Source organism: Capra hircus, chromosome 3, assembly GCF_001704415.2.
Source record: "Capra hircus breed San Clemente chromosome 3, ASM170441v1, whole genome shotgun sequence".
Classification (NCBI taxonomy): domain Eukaryota; kingdom Metazoa; phylum Chordata; class Mammalia; order Artiodactyla; family Bovidae; genus Capra; species Capra hircus.
The window spans coordinates 100986282-101004042 of NC_030810.1; the positions used below are offsets into that span (position 1 = coordinate 100986282).

The 17761-nt window shown below is 39.9% G+C and overlaps 1 protein-coding gene across 3 annotated transcripts in view; it reads left to right on the plus strand.

Annotated features, from left to right (window-relative positions):
* SNX27 (sorting nexin family member 27) overlaps positions 1–17761 on the plus strand; it is an 83142-nt gene that overhangs the window by 815 nt on the left and 64566 nt on the right. The gene's annotated exons all lie outside the window — the stretch shown is intronic.

Genomic DNA, 17761 nt, shown 5'->3' on the forward strand with positions numbered 1-17761 from the left:
CGCCTTCTCCGCTTTCCTCTAGTTGAACCTCTTTCTGCTTCTGACTGACAGCATCTCTTTTTCTGACCCAGCCACTACTGTGTGCCCACCCCCGCGCCCCCGCCCAAGTTCTCATCTTGAACATGATAGTTTCTTGCTCTCTACCGCTCTTTTCAGCCCCCGTGGACCGTCCCTTCCGTCCTCTCGACCAAAGAGGCAGGACCTTTGGTCTGCTCCTACTTTTCTCCGAAAACATATCCCTCCACGCCTCACTCCCTTTTCTTTCCTTAGTTACCCTATCCTTATGGTTAAGCACTCTCTGTATTTTTGTATCCTACCGTGTGTCCCCTCATTTTTTTGTATTCATACTCCAAGAATACCTTTTCTCTGACCCTTGCGTTTTTTGTTGGTGGTGGCGGCGGCGGCGTCTTTGACACGATGGTTTGTCTTCACAGTAGTCCCTGCATCACATCAGGATTTTGAATCTAGTGTTCCATCACACCTCTCTGAGAGCACCCCTGTTCTGGCCCTCGTCTTCACTCCTGCACGGTACTCATACTTCTTTTGAGTCAGAGCTTTATGGTAGAACTCTCCCTAGCTGGTACTTCCTCCAAACTACACCCTTTTTGTGTCTTTGACGTCCGCACTTTTACAGGGCATGCCGTTTTCATTCTCTGCTGTATTCCCTTGTTATCTCATGCTTTATTTTTTAACTTAGTCTTTCTCTTCTCCGGGTTGCTTTCGCTTTCTTCTCTTTTTAGGCTCCTTCTGCTGTTGCAGCCCTTCCTCTTTCCTGGCTGCAACCCCTCTCCCTTCATATTCCTTCATCCTTGCTTCCTCACTGCATCCCTTAAAACTCTGGCAGGATGCTGCCCTGTTTTGCAGTTTTTTTGCAGACCTCCTCCACTCCTTTAATCCAGCTGTTACGTTTGTGTTTTTATACTTTGTATTAAAATTTGTATAGTGCTTGCTGATTGACTGGTAGATGGTGTATACGCTGTCTCCATTCTCCTCAGCAGTCTTCAATCTTGCTGACTCTTGTATATTCCTTTTTTCCCACACTTCTGTTCTTCCTTTCAGAGTTCAGATTTGCCCTCATCAATCTTTCTCTTTTCTTATCTTTTTGACCTTGCTTTGCTCCTTGCAGGATCTCAGTCCCCTTACCGGGAATCTAACCCCCCGCCCACGGCAGAGAAAGCTCAGAGCCCTAACCACTGGACCGCGAGGGAATGCCCTCTTTCTCATTTTTATAAATGTTATTTTAACTATAATTTCCCTGACCTTCAGCCTTTCCTCTAGTAGAACAGTAGGTTTGATCAGAGTTTCAAGGGAATAGTGTTTTGAAGGACCTGTAGAGGGTCTCCTTTCTTATTCAGCTCGTGCCTTTATCCTTGACATTCTTACTCTGTGGTATCCCTTCATTGTTTCCTCTTACCTTACACTTCGAGAAAGAGTAGCTCACCAAAGTGTTTGAAGCTATTATACCTTTCCTCTGTCCTTTTTGTAGATGAATGAGTTATTTTTCTGTTAATGTCCTACAATTTTTCTGGTTCTCTCTGGCAGTATATTCTTAATCTTTTGAGGTTTTATTCTCAACCTTTTGTTTTATACCTGGGCACCTAATTCTTTGTTTTTTTTTTTTCCTAGATAACTCAAAGTCTGTGACTGACATTTCCTTCTGGTAGAAGCTCTTGGAATTGTCATTTTCCTTTCCTTTTCAAAGTTAATTTTGGATCTACCTGTTTATTTTTAAATTTAAAACTGAAGTGTATATTTAAAATTATAAATCTATCATAGAGTTCTAAATCATTTACTCTTTACTGGAGGTAAAACAACTAAACTGAAACAATTCTGTAGAAGACAACAGCTAACATGACCATTTTATATATACTAACTAGTGTAGTTGGTGGCTTCTTGCCTTTTCTGTGGTTTTTGCCACAGAGTTCAGATATAAACTAGGTATTGTAAAGGAGACCTCAGGTGATTCCCCAGGGAAGGACTTGCCTCAGGCACAGGTTCCAGTCTAGGCCCATTTCTCCTTCTAGAGAAAAGACATTACATTTTAGCACATCATTAGTGGTGAGTAGAGAACTTTATTTTCGTGGGCAGGGCAAAAAGAGCTCTCTTTGCTTAGAGAGCCTTTCTTGGAAGGTTGTGATGATCAGATATCTTCCAGACATTGGTTTCTCACCTTCCAACTGTATTTTGATTTCCAAATTCTTTGAGGCACCTCTGCTAATAGTGGAAACAGTGATAGCTGCACCACAGAGCCAAGGTAGTTGGTAAGTTGTTTGGGTCCTCAACTATACAGCTTCTTTCTCTTTCCTTCCTTCTAAAGTCTACATTTTCTCCTTAGTTTTCAAGTGAGAGGAGGAAATCAAAGACATGGTTCTTGAGGGATATCTGTATCTGGAACTTGTTTTGATCTTGGTTAGGTTGATGCTGATTTTCCTAAAGCATTCTTTAGGCAATACTTTTCTCTGTTCCCTCACCCAGGTTCGTTAATTAAGCTCTCTATTGTCCCAGGAAAGTTTTGGATGTTGATGAAATGCCAGGTAGGGTCAGGGTAGGTCTAGGTAGGTCTTGGTAGGTCTAGGTAGGTTATTATTGTGTAGATGTAGTTTGTATTGAGTCAAAGGTGGATGTTTGGACCTTGATAATTGCCCTTTCAGACTTTTCTGCTTTTTTTCAATACATAAATTATTACAATTTCCATATGTTGCAGTAATTTTGACAATTGACAGAGGTTTGAAATAACAGAATAACTTTGAGATTTAAGAGAATACAGGCTTGGACCAAAAAGAACATTATTTATGTGCATTTCTTACTATGGCTCCTTACTATGGCCTTGTCCTCATTGAATCCTGGAAAAGTCTTTAAACTGAATTCAGTATGGTTTGGTTTGTCGTCTTCACTTCAAAACTGATTAGATTCTTAACTGTTTTGGGAAAGAGTCATGTTGCAAGGCTAGATACTAGAGCATGAACAAGCCTCTGTGACTTTTACTGCAGATGGAAAGTTTTCTCAAATGACACTGTTAGTTTCCACCTTGTAATTTTTCACACTGTAATATATATTGAATGTCTTCCCTGTGATGTGTATATACCTGGAGGCTAGTGAGAAAGGATGCTTTCAGCAAGTAGAACCAAAATAAATACGTCTTTGCACTAATTATATAGCATATGAAATATTTGACTTCAGGTTGATTTTTCTTAAGGTAGTTTCATGGGCTCTTGATTGATTTCTTAAGAGATGCCTTTAGGAGGGTCTGAGTGTGCACTGGACATGGATATAGTCCTGTCTGTTTTTGAGAGATTAGGTCTGTCTGTTGGCTAGTTTGTTTTGTCCCTTTGGTACTTGTGTAATATGGTCTTTAATAAGCATGAACCCTAAGGCTGGCTTGTAAGCATTCAGTATCGTGATATGTTTATGCTAGGCGGAGGGTGTATGCCTTACTTCTTGATAGCTGCAAGGTAATGTAACTTTCCTGTGTTAAACCATAAGAAAAATTGAAGATGTTTGTGTGTATATATTTGTAATTTATTTTTAAAACTTATAAATATGTCATAGGCATTCTTTCTCTCTTTTTTTGCTTCATTTTATTTGAAAATTGACTAAAAAGAGGTTAGGGCCACAAGTATTTTTATGAGTTAAAAAGTACCTTCTTAAGATCTGCTTTCTCAGTTGTAGCTGAATTCTATTTAGCTTAGATTTTCAAGGTAGATTTTGAAAATGGTGTTTGAAATCATGGTTATTGATCAAAGGAAGTTTTTATGGCAGTGATTCTCAAGCTTTAGTGAGGATAAGAATCACTGGGTGTGCTTGTCAAAAGTATGGATTCTCGGGCTCACCCTTTAAAGATTATGAGTCAGTAGGTCTTGGATGGTGGCCTGAAGTCTTTATTTTTCACTTCCTTGCTAGGTGTGGTTAATACAGTCTACATACCGAACCTATACCTGGAGTGAATCTACAGGCCTTGAATTCTCAGTTCGTTTTATTGTCATGGTTATGTAGAGAGTCATTAGTCAAGAAACAAACAAAGTGAAATCCCAGCCCTTAGGACAATCAGTTCAGTAGATAATGGACTAACTATTATATCTAGTCATCTGTACTTTATTTATTGAATCTTGCTTGTAGTTCAGTTGCTTAGCCATGTCCAACTCTTCGTGACCCTATGAACTGCAGCACGCCAGGCTTCCCTGTCCTTCACTATCTCTGGGAGTTTGCTTGAACTCATGTCCATTCAGTTGATGATGCCATTGAATCCTGCTGAGCTGTTGTAATAAAGAAGAGGGTTAAGAGGTAGAACAAGGCAATAGTAATAATAATCATGTCACTTTGCAGTTTGTATAGTGGCTTTCCTGGTGGCTCAGATGGTGAAGAATCCACCTGCAGTGCGAGAGACCTGGGTGGGGAAGATCCCCTGGAGGAGGGCGTGGCGGCCCACTCCAGTATTCTTGCCTGGAGAATCCCATGGACAGAGGGGCCTGGACGGCTGTGGTCCATAGGGTGGCAAAGAGTCAGACACAGCTGCGCAACTAAGCACACGGCACACTTTGCACAGTGTTTTTATGTTTGATTTGATCTTCATAATAGCATTGTGAGACAGGGAGGTCAACTATTCTTGACTGAAGTCACTGAAAATTCTTAAAATTCAGTCACATTCCTGTGCAGCTGGGTAGCAATTGAACATTAGTTCTGTAGTTTTGAAGCAGAACTATTTTATAACTTTATTTACCCTGAATCTCTTACTGTTGAATTGGGTGGAAGACAGGGACAAAATAGTCATTCTTTGCTGTTATTTTTTGCTATCTTTATCAGTGAAGAGAACATGACGATTGTAACTGTAACCCCGAGAAATACTTTTAATTCCATAGGTGGTAGAGCAGCAAAATGATACAACTAAATTTAAAAATAGCATTGTCTTCCCCTCAGAAATGACTTCCACACCATTGCTGTTACCAGGAAAAAGATCTTTTGTTGGTAACATGAAGATTTTTGTCTGGGTCATGTAAGTCGCTGTGGAGGACAGTCCTCTTTGCAGCCACTACTTTACAGTTTGTTTCAGGAGAGAGTTTGTTGCCATGCTCTCAAGGATAATTGTGTTTTTAGATAAGTCCCATTGGGAATAATTCTTATGATCCGTAGATAAGCAAAGAGGCTCAGTTGACAAGCAAACATTTATGATTTATGATCACAGCAGGGCGCTTAGGGAGCATGATCTGTGGTGAGTTCATCTGTTAGATGATGGCACAAAGGATATTGTAGTGGTTTAGGTTAGAGCCAGTTAGGGTCATTCTGTTCTTCGACTGTCAGCTGTATAGATAATTTCTGTGCTTCCCTTGGGGGGTCTAGGAAGAGCCTATGTATGGGTCCACATTTGGGGAAAAAACTATTCCAGGCCTACATTTGGAAAAAACAGTATCTAGGCAGTTTAAAAATATTAATTGGAACTCATAGTAAGAGATAACATTTTGTATTTCAATCCAACTAAAAACGACAACAACAACCCAACAACCCACCTGAAACAAGTTTCCCCAAACTGTATTTACTAGTATCTTGCACTCTGGTATTTTTTAGTCTGTTCAGTGTTTTATTTTTTTGTTTGAATGCTGATGGTGACCCACTGCATTAATGTCGTGACTCATTAGGTTGTAATCCACTGTTTGAAAACAATGACTTAAGAGTGTCACTTTTCTGATATTGGCCCACTAACATCACCTCATATTCAGCCTGATACCACAGTTAAGCACAAGCTGTGTGTAAAATACTGTTAGCCTCATATGAGTCACAGAGTCCCAGCATCCCTGCCCTTGAGAAATCTACACTGCAGGTGGGTTAGATCTAACTGCTTGAAGTTAGATCAAACAGGGTTTTGAGGCATGCTAAAAAGTTTGGATTTTATATTGTTTTTGAGGTCAGAATATGGTTGTATGTGTATTAATATCCAGGATTCCCTGTGCATTTAGTTTTTATTTAATTATTGATCTGAAAAGGTTGAATAACATTTACAAGACCAGAGAGAATCACTGTGAGGAGAATTTCAGAGCATCTGCTCTCTCGGGCTGTCTTGTGCTACTGTATAAAGAAGGGAACGAAAGACAACTAAGTTCCTATTCCCAGAGGTGAGCGTGGCGGATGAGGCGCTCGGTGGCTTTCGTTATGTGTAGTTACCTCACAGCCCAGTTCAGCTTCTCAAGTGTCCGTTTCTCTTTCTCTTATGCTTTACGTGACTGTACTTGCTGTTGTGTTTACAGGTACTGTAGGCCCCCTTGTGCTCTGACCCACAGATGTTCTCTTTTAGCTGCGCTCCTCTGAGTTGAAGATGCCGCCTTTAAATCTTTTATTTTGGCATATACAGCATGTTTGGGAGTTGAGGGGGACTGAAGGAACTTCATACATACAGTACTAAGATTTATACCTGCAGTCTACCTTTAGAATGAAAAAATTCTTACGATTCTTCAAATAAGTTTTAAGAATTGATGGAGACTGTACAGTGAATTTCTGCTGTCAGTAATGTGAGGGGTACTTAAGAATTAAATTATGTGATATAACGTTAGTAAATGCTAAGTAGTATGTGTGTAGCTTCTTTTGTTTATTACTCATTTTTCCTGCTAACTAATAAAGCTCTCATATAGTTGAGGAAATACACCTGTCTGCAGGGTAAGGTACTGTATTTGAGTACCCTTGTGTGTACTTCCTTCAGTGAACTTCCGTTATTATGAAAACATCTTTTAAAAATGATTTGTTTTTGCTTAAGCTCTCTGAAACTGCAGATTCTTGACTCAGGCCTTAGAGCAAGACTAGAATGGCAGGTTTATGTATTCTGTGGACTTCAAGCACAAGGAACTAGTTTACTTCTGTTTGGAAAAGTGCAGAGCAGTCTGCAGAGAGTCAGCTGCTTGCGTGGATTTTCTCTGCGCTGAAAAGCTTGATTACTCTTAGGGAGAGCTACTCAGTGAATTAACCAGGAAGTTTTCTCTCTACTGCTCCACCTCCCCCACAGCACTTTTATATCTGTGTGTCTGTCTAGTTCTGGTTATATTTATTTAATATGTTCTGAAAATTGGGAGGTTGATTAGTTTAATGGTTGGAGATCTTGGAAAATTGTGATGACCTCTGTGAAAGTTCTGAAAACATTTTTGACTTCTTTTGCTGATCAGTTTAATCATGATAAAATTTGTAATTTATAAAGTATGTAGTTTTTCTATTGAATGTACCATGAAGGTTACTTAATTCTTTTTACCCGTTATGATTATTTTGATTCTGGTAGGGTTAAAAACGTTTTTGGATCTGTTTTCTCAAGGTATGTAGCTTACATCTCTTTTCTTAGAAATGACAATGAATTTTGTTCTGTTTGGTGTTTTGAATATAAAGAAATGTGATACTGAAGTTTCCCTTTATGAATTGTGTGCTGACAGATTATTTTAGATTTCCCTGGCCTAAAAAATTATCTTTTATGTTAACTAATTTGGAAAAAGTCTTACTGTAACTTTTTTCTCACTCAATATGTTGAAATAGATTATAGCTTACAAAAACTATACTGTAGTCTGTGTTCCTCAGCTTTCAAAAGAAATGGCACAAATTTAATTTGGATTAAAGGATGCATTTAATTGCTAGTGGGTCATTATCACTTCAAAAGTATCTCTCTTTTTATTAATTTCTAAGGGCTTCTTTCAAAGATGAAGGTATTTTGAGCTGCTTTTTCAATAGTAGTGATAGATTTACACTTCTACTCACACTCAAACACAGTACCTCTGAATACTGGTTGAATATTTAGGAAATGGGTGTTGGGATTCAGGGTGCCATCTGTCACCCCAGAATGGACTTATCCGATCACGTGAGGAATCATGCTTTTAATTGCTTTATGTGGTAATTCAGAAATAGTAATGAAACAGAACTTTAGAATATTAAGATGCCTTCTTTGGTAATTTACCCGAGTTGCAAACTCAAAGGTTGTTGGTAAAGCAAGTATATCTTATTCTTTAACTTTCACCGTATATCAAACTAAAAACATCTGGGAGTTGCATTTAAATTGGCTGTAAAGGCTATGGTTCAAATTATAGCAGATCTCAAGAGCCTGAGTTGGTGTTGAGAAATGATTTAGGGCTGATTATGTTTGTTTTGCTGGTGAATAACTGAGTGAGGTGTCCTCAGAAATAGGGTACATGGGAAGAGAATGAGTTAAGTTAAGGAAACTATTATGGCTATTAGCAACTTTCTTCCCTGTAGCATTCATTATCCCATGCTGCGAAGAGGTAACCCATTTTCACATCCAGCTGGTGGCTTAGACGGTAAAGAATCTGCCTTCTATGTGGGAGATCTGGGTTCCATCCCTGGGTTGGAAAGATCCCCTAAAGAAGGGAATGGCTGTCCACGCCAGTATTCTTGCCTGGAGAACCCCGTGGACAGAGGACCCTCTGAGAGCAGTAGTCCATGGGGTTGCGCAGAGTTGGATACGAGAGAGCAACTGCCAGTTTCACTTTCATAGAGCTGTGTATGCTGATCAAGTTTTTAAAGATGAAAATTGAAAAGTAAGTAAGCAAAATAATCTTACCCAGACAAAATAAATGTCTGTCTTTACAGCTTTAGCATCAGGAATTTTTTTTAAGACTTTACTGGTAATATTTAGCCTTTATTATTTGAGGAAACCCACTGTGTTTAATTTTTTCTTACTAAGTGTGGTGCATTTGTTTTTTATGAGATGAAACAGTATAATTATAATAGATTTTATTCCCAGAATTAACATAAAATAAAGGCTACTTTTTAAATATCAGCATGTTTGTTTCTTATTCCTTCTTCTTACCTCATTTTGCTATCCTTGGAATTAAGGTTTATTTTTTAAAATTAATAAAAACTTTTATTTTCAGTGTATTTCAGTAAAGGAAAACATAGCCTCACTTTGAAATTGCTTACATAATTGAATGTCATATTTTATTCTTAAGCATTATTTTTATTGCTTCCCATAATAGGAAACAAAACTGTCACTAATACTAAAACTTGAAAAATGTAGAGCTTGCATATTTTTAGTACTTCCCTCTAAATAGTGAACAGGATCTTCTGGTGGCTCAGTTGGTAAAGAATCTCCTGCAATGCAGGAGACTCAAGTTAGGTCCCTGGGTTGGGAAGATCTCCCGGAGAAAGGAATGGCAACCCACTCCAGTTTTCTCGCCTGGAGAATTCGATGGACAGAGAAGCCTGGTAGGCAACAGTCCACGGGGGTCACAAAGAGTCAGACACAAGTGAGTGACTAACACTTTGACACTTTCACTAAACAGTGAAACCAGTATAAAAATTAAAAATAAGGAATGAAATTATGAAAGTGCATGAAGGAAAACTAGTATGTGTTTATATGCTAGCCTTAATAATCACCTTTCATTCATTCAGGGACATTTAAAAAAAAATTTTGTTTGCTTATTTATTTTTGGCTGTGCTGAGTCTTGTTGCGGTACACAGGCTCCTCATTGAGGTAGCTTCTCTGTTGCGGAGCTGGGCCCTAGAGTGTGTGGGCTCCAGTAGCTGCAGTGCGTGCTCTCAGTAGCTGCGGTTCCCTGACTCTCGAGCACAGAGGGTCAGTAGTTGTGGCACTTGTGCTTAGTTGCTCTGCGACATGTGGAATCTTCCCGGACTAGGGATTGTATCTGTGTCACCTACATTGGCAGGCAGATTCTTTGCCGCTGAGTCAGCAGGGAAGACCCCCAGGGAAAATTTTTAATGAGTACTTACTACATGACATATACAATATTGGACACTGGGGATGGGAAGCTGAATGACAAGTAGTCTTTGCCCTAAGGAATTTTAGGTTTAATGGGGAATCTGGCAGCCTCAGGTCATTCCTTAAGCCCGGTTGACCTGAGGTCTCATTCCTCCTTGCTAACCTTTCCCATTCTGCCTCCCCACAATGCAATGAACAAGTTTAGAGCAATTCCTCCAAGTCCCGGTAAGTACTTTTCTACCCTTAGTATCAAAACTAGTAATGTAGATGTCCAGAGACCATGTGCCTATTAACAGGAGCCTTCCAGGCACAAAATGTACTAAAACTGGGAAGACTGTGTAGTACAAACCAAGACACTTGAGGATGAAAGGGACCCATTGGTTAAGCTAGGAAGGAACATGTAAACTAGTTGTGTCCTGGCCGCCTGGAACACAAATCTATAGCCTTGGTAATTTTAAATATAGGAGGCTGTTTTAAAATTCTAAGACTAGAGTTTTGTATTCTATTAGGAGGGAAATGAACCAGTTCATTTTTATTCTTGGTGTCAAGTTGTTCCATTGGCCTTGTAGGTAATTATCAGATAACAAATGAACTTTTCTTCTGAATAGCTCGATTATAATTTTATATTGATTTTAAAAAATGTCTGAAAACCTTAATCCCTATTATACTTTTTTTTAATTGAATGACAAATAAGATTTATTTATTTAGAAATAAGTCTGTCTGTGCCGATTATGTTTGTATCCTGATTACCTTGAAACTAAAAGGTTTGAGGAATCTATTACTCCTTCCCAAGTAATCAACCCTTGTTAACTGTGGCTGGAGGTATTATGGTTGAAAGTCAGATGAGGTTTATTTGTGCTTTTACTGCCTCAGACCGCATTCTTTGTGAATAGAACACCCAGCCAAGGTTAAAAAGTCCCAGTGATGATGAGTAGCTTATTTGACAAGTTATTTATTCTTTTTTCCCTCTTTAGGAAGACCAGATGCACATTGACATACCTCTCAGTTTCTCAGTCCCGACAGGGCATACTCTATTGTTATAATACGGTACTCTCTTTAGCCCAGCATTAAAATTTTGGATGCACTTTAAAATATTGGTGTAAATATTGCATTTTGCTTTTGATGCTTAGAAAAGGCACCAGGGTTTGTGATTTAGGGGTCTCCATAGAATGCATAACCTCCACCATTGTAAACATCCCCCACCAAAGATGGTTAGAATTGATGAACCTACATTGATACATCATTGTCACTCAGAGTCCATGATTTATTTTAGGGTTCACTCTTGGTGTTGCGTATTCTATGGGTTTGGACAAATTTGTAATGATGTGTCTGCCATTGTTGCATACAGAGTGCTTTTACTGCCCTAAAAATCCCCTGTGCTCTGCTTATTCATTCCTTTCTCCCCCTAAGCACTGGCAACTAATCTTTTTACTGTCTCCGTAGTTTTGCCTTTCCCAGGTTATCATATAGTTGGAATCATATACTGTGTACCCTTTTCAGACTGTCGTCTTTTACTCAGTAATATACATTTAAGTGTCCTTCATGTCTTTTCCGGAGAAGGCAGTGGCACCCCACTCCAGTACTCTTGCCTGGAAAATCCCATGGACGGAGGAGCCTGGTGGGTTGCAGTCCATGGGGTCGCTAAGAGTCGGACACGACTGAGTGACTTCACTTTCACTTTCACGCATTGGAGAAGGAAGTGGCAACCCACTTCAGTGTTCTTGCCTGGAGAATCCCAGGGACGGGGGAGCCTGGTGGGCTGCCGTCTCTGGGGTCGCACAGAGTCAGAAACGACTGAAGCGACTTAGCAGCAGAAGCAGCATGTCTTTCCATGGCTTGATAGCTCATTTCTTTCTAGTGCTGAATAATATTCCTTTGTCTAGTTCTACCACAGTTTCGGCTTCCGAGATAGTATAGTTCCCATACATATATCCCCCACTCCTCCCAAACAGTTTCTCCTTATGAACATCTTATATCAGTATGATTATTTGTTAATTGTTTTAACATTTATTAAAATAAATCAGTGTTGATACATTATTACTAACTGAAGCTCATAGTTTACTCTGATTTCCTTAGTTTTTCCCTATTGTCTTTCTGTTTCCGAATCCCATCCAGGACACCACGTTACATTTAGTTGTCGTGTCTCCTTAGGCTCATCTTAGCTGTGACAGTTTCTTAGTCTTTCCTTGATTTTGATGACCTTGACATTTTTGAGGCGTACTGGTCACGTATAGTACATCTGACTATTAGAATTTGTCTGCGTTTTTTTCCTGATTAGATTGGAATTTGGGGAAGACAGCCACAGAAGTAAAGTGCCATTTTCATCAGTTCATATCAAGGGTGTATTTTATCTTCATGATTTTTGACTGTTTATATTGACCTTGATCATCTGGCTAAAATAGTATTTGCCAGGTTTCCCTACTATATTCTCCTCTCCCCCCTTTTCATACTGTAGACTTTGGATAGAAGTCACTATATATGCAGCTCATACTTGGGCTCTTCCCTTTTAGTATGAAGTAACTATATAATTTATTTGGGATTCTACAGAGGAGTAGAATGTCTCTTCTTTGTGTATTTATTCTGTCATTCGTTTGTATCAGTATAGGCTAATGAATTATTTATTTCATACTGTGTGTTATGTAATGGGCTTCCCTGGTGGCTCAGACAGTAAGAATCTACCTGCAGTCCTGGAGACTTGGGTTTGATTCCTGGGTTGGGTAGGGAATGACTACCCACTTCAGTATTTTGCCTAAACAAGTCCATGCAGTTGCAAAGAGTTGGACACAACTGAGTGACTAACGTTTTGGCTTTTCACGTAGGTTATAAAATCTGATACTGCCCGTGTATTTTGTTGCTCCAGAATTGGCCACTGGTAGCTTTCTCATTTGGCTTGTGTGCTTTTCTGCCATCCTCTCATCAGTGTGTGTTTTTTTGTTTTGTTTTTGAGCACTTTCTTACTTTCTGGTACTACAGAATGCTCTAGGCTCATCTTGGGTGTTTCCTGCTCCAGTCCTAGAATCAGTCATTTCTCCAGGAGGCGCTGGTTCTTTTTACTGAAGCATATTATAAGAAACCAAGATCTGGGCATTAGGTATGATTCTTGGTACAAGGGTGTACCTTCTTTTAGACCCTCTCAGATGACAAAGCAAAGAAATATATGTGTTTATAAACCCCTGTGTATATTCATGAGTTGAGTTCAGTGGCTCAGTCATGTCCAACTCTTTGCAACCCCATGGACTGAGCACGCCAGGCTTCCCTGTCCATCACCAACTCCCGGAGCTTGCTCAAACTCATGTCCATCAAGTCAGTGATGCCATCCAACCATCTCATCCTCTGTCACCCCCTTCTTCTCTTGCCTTCAGTCTTTCTCCAGCATCAGGATCTTTTCAAATGAGTCAGTTCTTTGCATCAGGTGGCCAGAGTATTGGAGTTTCAGCTTTAGCATCAGTCCTTGCAGTGAGTATTCAGGACTGATTTCCTTTAGGATTGACTGGTTTGATCTCCTTGCAGTCCAAGGGAATCTCAAGAGTTCTCCAACGCCACAGTTGAAAAGCATCAAGTCTTTGGTGCTCAGCTTTCTTTGTAATCCAACTCTCACATCCATGCATGACTATTGGAAAAGCCATAGCTTTGACTAGATGGACCTTTGTCAGCAAAGTAATGTCTCTTTTTAATATGCTGTCTAGGTTTGTTGTAGTTTTATTTCCAAGGAACAAAGCATCTTTTAATTTCATGGCTGCAGTCACCATCTGCAGTGATTTTGGAGCCCCCCCAAAATAGCGTGTCACTGTTTCTGTTGTTTCCCCATCTATTTGCCATGAAGTGATGTGACCGGATGCCATGATCTTAGTTTTTTGAATGTTGAGTTTTAAGCCAACTTTTTCACTCTTTGAGTTGTAAGCCAGCTTTTTCACTCACCTCTATGTATCTATAAATATTTCTCTATGTAACCATCTGTATCTATAGAAACTTAAACATGACTTCTTTCTGATGTCTCTGGCTTTTCTTCATTACTATATGGATGTTTTGTCCCCCTTCCCTTGCTGATCTGTTCATTTTCACTCCGACATTGAGGAACTTGACTCCCTGCATACACCCTTTATTTACTTAATTGTTCAGTTCCAGTATACAGATGTAGCAATACCAGAATTGTTAACCTGTACCCCGTGGGAAACAACTTTATTGACGAATACAGTACTTTCGTGCAGTCCCTTTGGCCTTGAATTCATTTCCAGATACTTAGGTCTGTATCTCCCTGCCCCAACCCTGTTCAGTGAGACTTTTTGAAATAGATTTGAAATATAGTTAGACTCTCTTGTCACAACTGGAATTCTCTGGACTTACGACTTAAGAAAAAGTTGCAAATCTTAAGGTTTCAGTTCAGTCGCTCAGTTGTGTCCGACTGTTTGCGACCCCATGGACTGCAGCATGCTAGGCCTCCCTGTCTATCACCAATTCCTGGAGTTTACTCAGACCCATGTCCATTGAGTTGGTGATGCCATCCAACATCTCATCCTCTATTGTCCTCATCTCCTCTTGGCTTCAGTCTTTCCCAGAATTAGGGTCTGTTCCAATGAGTCAGTTCTTTGCATCAGGTGGCCAAAGGATTGGAGTTTCAGCTTTAGCATCAGTCCTTCCAGTGAATATACAGGACTAATTTCCTTTAGGATGGACTGGTTGAATCTCCTTGCTCCCAAGGGACTCTCAAGAGTCTTCTCCAACACCGCAGTTGAAAAGCATCAATTCTTCGGCGCTCAGCTTTCTTTATAGTCCAACTCTCACATCCATACATGACTATTGGAAAAACCGTAGCTTTTACTAGATGGACCTTTGTTGACAAAGTAATGTCTCTACTTTTTAATATGCTATCTAGGTTGGTCATAGCTTTTCCTCCAAAAAGTAAGCGTTTTTTAATTTCGTGGCTGCAGTCACCATCTGCAGTGATTTTGGAGCCTGACAAAGTAGTCAGTCACTGATTCCACAGTTTCCCCATCTATTTGCCGTGAAGTGCTGGGACCAGATGCCATGATCTTTGTTTTCTGAATGTTGAGTTTTAAGCCAACTTTTCACTCTCCTCTTTCACTTTCATCAAGAGGCTCTTTAGTTCTTCTTTGCTCTCTGCCATAAGGGTGGTGTCATCTGCATATCTGAGGTTATTGATATTTCTCCCGGCAATCTTGATTTCAGCTTATGCTTCATCTCATGATGCATTCTGCATATAAGTTAAATAAGCAGGGTGACAATATACAGCCTTGATGTACTCCTTTCCTGATTTGGAACTAGTCTGTTGTTCCAGTTCTAACTGTTGCTTCTTGACACACATACAGATTTCTCAGGAGGCAGGTCATATGGCCTGGAATTCCCATCTCTTGAAGAATTTTCCACATTTTGTTGTTTTCCACACAGTCGAATGCTTTGGCATAGTCAATAAAGCAGAAGTAGATGTTTTTCTGGAACTCTGGCTTTTCAATGATCCAGTGGATGTTGGCAATTTGATCTCTGGTTCCTTTGCCTTTTCTAAAACCAGCTTGAACGTCTGGAAGTTCACGGTTCACATACTGTTGAAGCCTGGCTTGGAGAATTTTGAGAATTACTTTGCTAGCATGTGAGATGAGTGCAGTTGTGTGGTATTTTGAGCATTCTTTGGCATTACCTTTCTTTGGGATTGGAATGAAAACTGACCTTTTCCAGTCCTGTGGCCACTGCTGAGTTTTCCAAATGTGCTGGCATATTCAGTGCAACACTTTCACAGCATCATCTTTTAGGATTTGAAATAGCTGAACTGGAATTCCATCACCTCCACTAGCTTTGTTCGTAGTGATTCTTCCTAAGGCCCACCTGACTTCACATTCCAGGATGTCTGGCTCTAGTTGAGTGATCACACCATCGTGATTATCTGGGTCATGAAGATCTTTTTTGTACAATTCTTCTGTGTATTCTTGCCGCCTCTTGTTAGTATCTTCTCCTTTTGTTAAGTCCATACCATTTCTGTCCTTTATTGTGCCCATCTTTGCGTGAAAAGTTCCCTTGGTATCTCTGATTTTCTTGAAGAGATCTCTAGTCCTTCCCATTCTGTTGTTTTCCTCTATTTCTTTGCACTGATCACTGAGGAAGGCTTTCTTGTCTCTGCTTGGTATTGTTTGGAACTCTGCATTTAAATGGGTGTATCTTTCCTTTTCTCCTTTGGCTTTTCTTCTCTTCTTTTTATAGCTATTTGTAAGGCCTACTCAGACAACCATTTCACCTTTTTGCATTTCGTTTTCTTGGGGTTGGTCTTGATCCTTGTCTCCTGTACCATGTCATGAACCTCCATCCATAGTTCTTCAGGCACTTTGTCTATCAGATCTAATCCCTTGAATCTTTTTGTCACTTCCACTGTATAATCGTAAGGGATTTGATTTAGATCATATCTGATTACTCTGGTGGTTTTCCCCACTTTCTTCAATTTAAATCTGAATTTGGCAATAAGGAGTTCATGAACTGAGCCACAGTCAGCTCCCTGTCTTGTTTTTGCTGACTGTATAGAGCTTCTCCATCTTTGGCTGCAAAGAATATAATCAATCTGATTTCAGTATTGACCATTTGGTGATGTCCATGTGTAGAGTCTTCTCTTGTGTTGTTGGAAGAGGGTGTTTGCTATATCAGTGCATTCTCTTGGCAAAACTCTATTAGCCTTTGCCCTTTTACATTCTGTACTCCAAGGCCAGATTTGCCTGTTACCCCAGGTATTTCTTGACTTCCTACTTTTGCATTCCAGTTCCCTATAATGAAAAGGACATCTTTTTTGGGTGTGAGTTTTAGAAGGTCTTGTAGGTCTTCATACAACTGGTCAGCTTCAGCTTCTTCAGCATTACTGGTCGGGGCATAGACTTGGATTACTGTGATATTGAATGGTTTGCCTTGGAAACAAACAGAGATTATTCTGTCGCTTTTGAGATTGCATCCAAGTGCTGCATTTTGGACTCTTATAGACTATGATGGCTACTCCATCTCTTCTACTACTAGGTTCTTGCCTAGTAGTAGAAATAATGTTAGTAGTAGTAGTAGCTATAATGGTCATCTGAGTTAAATTCACCCATTCCAGTCCATTTTAGTTTGCTGATTCCTAAAATGTTGATGTTCACTCTTGCCATCTCCTGTTTGACTACTTCTAATTTACCTTGATTCATGGACCTAACATTCCAGGTTCCTTTGCAGTATTGTTCTTTACAGCATTAGACTACTTCCATCACCAGTCACATCCACAACTGGGTGGTGTTTTTGCTTTGGCTCTTTCTCTTCATTCTTCCTGGAGTTATTTCCCCACTGATCTCCAGTAGCATGTTGGGCACCTGCTGACCTGGGGAGTTCATCTTTCAGTGTCCTATCCTTTTGGCTTTTCATACTGATTATGGGGTTCACAAGGCAAGAATACTGAAGTGGTTTGCCATTCCCTTCTCCAGTGGGCCACGTTTTGTCAGAACTCTCCATCATGACTTGTCCGTCTTAGGCGGCCTTACATGGGTGGCGTGGCTCATAGTTTCATTGAGTTAGACAAGGCTGTGTTACATGTGATCAGATTGGTTAGTTTTCTGTGACTGTGGTTTTCAGTCTGTCTGCCCTCTGATGGAGAAGGATAAAAGGCTTATGGAAGCTTCCTGAAGGGAGAGACTGAGGGGGAAACTGGGTCTTGTTCTGATGGGCGGGGCCATGCTCAGTAAATCTTTAATCCAGTTTTCTGTTGAAGGTTTAAGGTTTACACTTTGTGTTTTAAAGTTCTGTAGGTTTTGACATGTGCATCCTGTCATGTATGCAGTGTTACAGTATCATACAGAGCAGTTTCACTGCAGTAAAAATCCCCCCTGCTTCACTTATTCATCCCTCCACCGTCCAAAGCCCTGGCAGCCTACTGGTATTTGCCTTTTCTGAAATGTCATGTAATTAATTGGAATCATACCATACCATTTCAGATTGGCTTCTTTCCCTTGGCAATATGCATTTAAAATTCCCTCATGTCTTTTTGTGGCTTGAGAGCTTATTTCTCATTATAACTGAATAATATTCCATTGTCTAGATGTACCTTTTTTC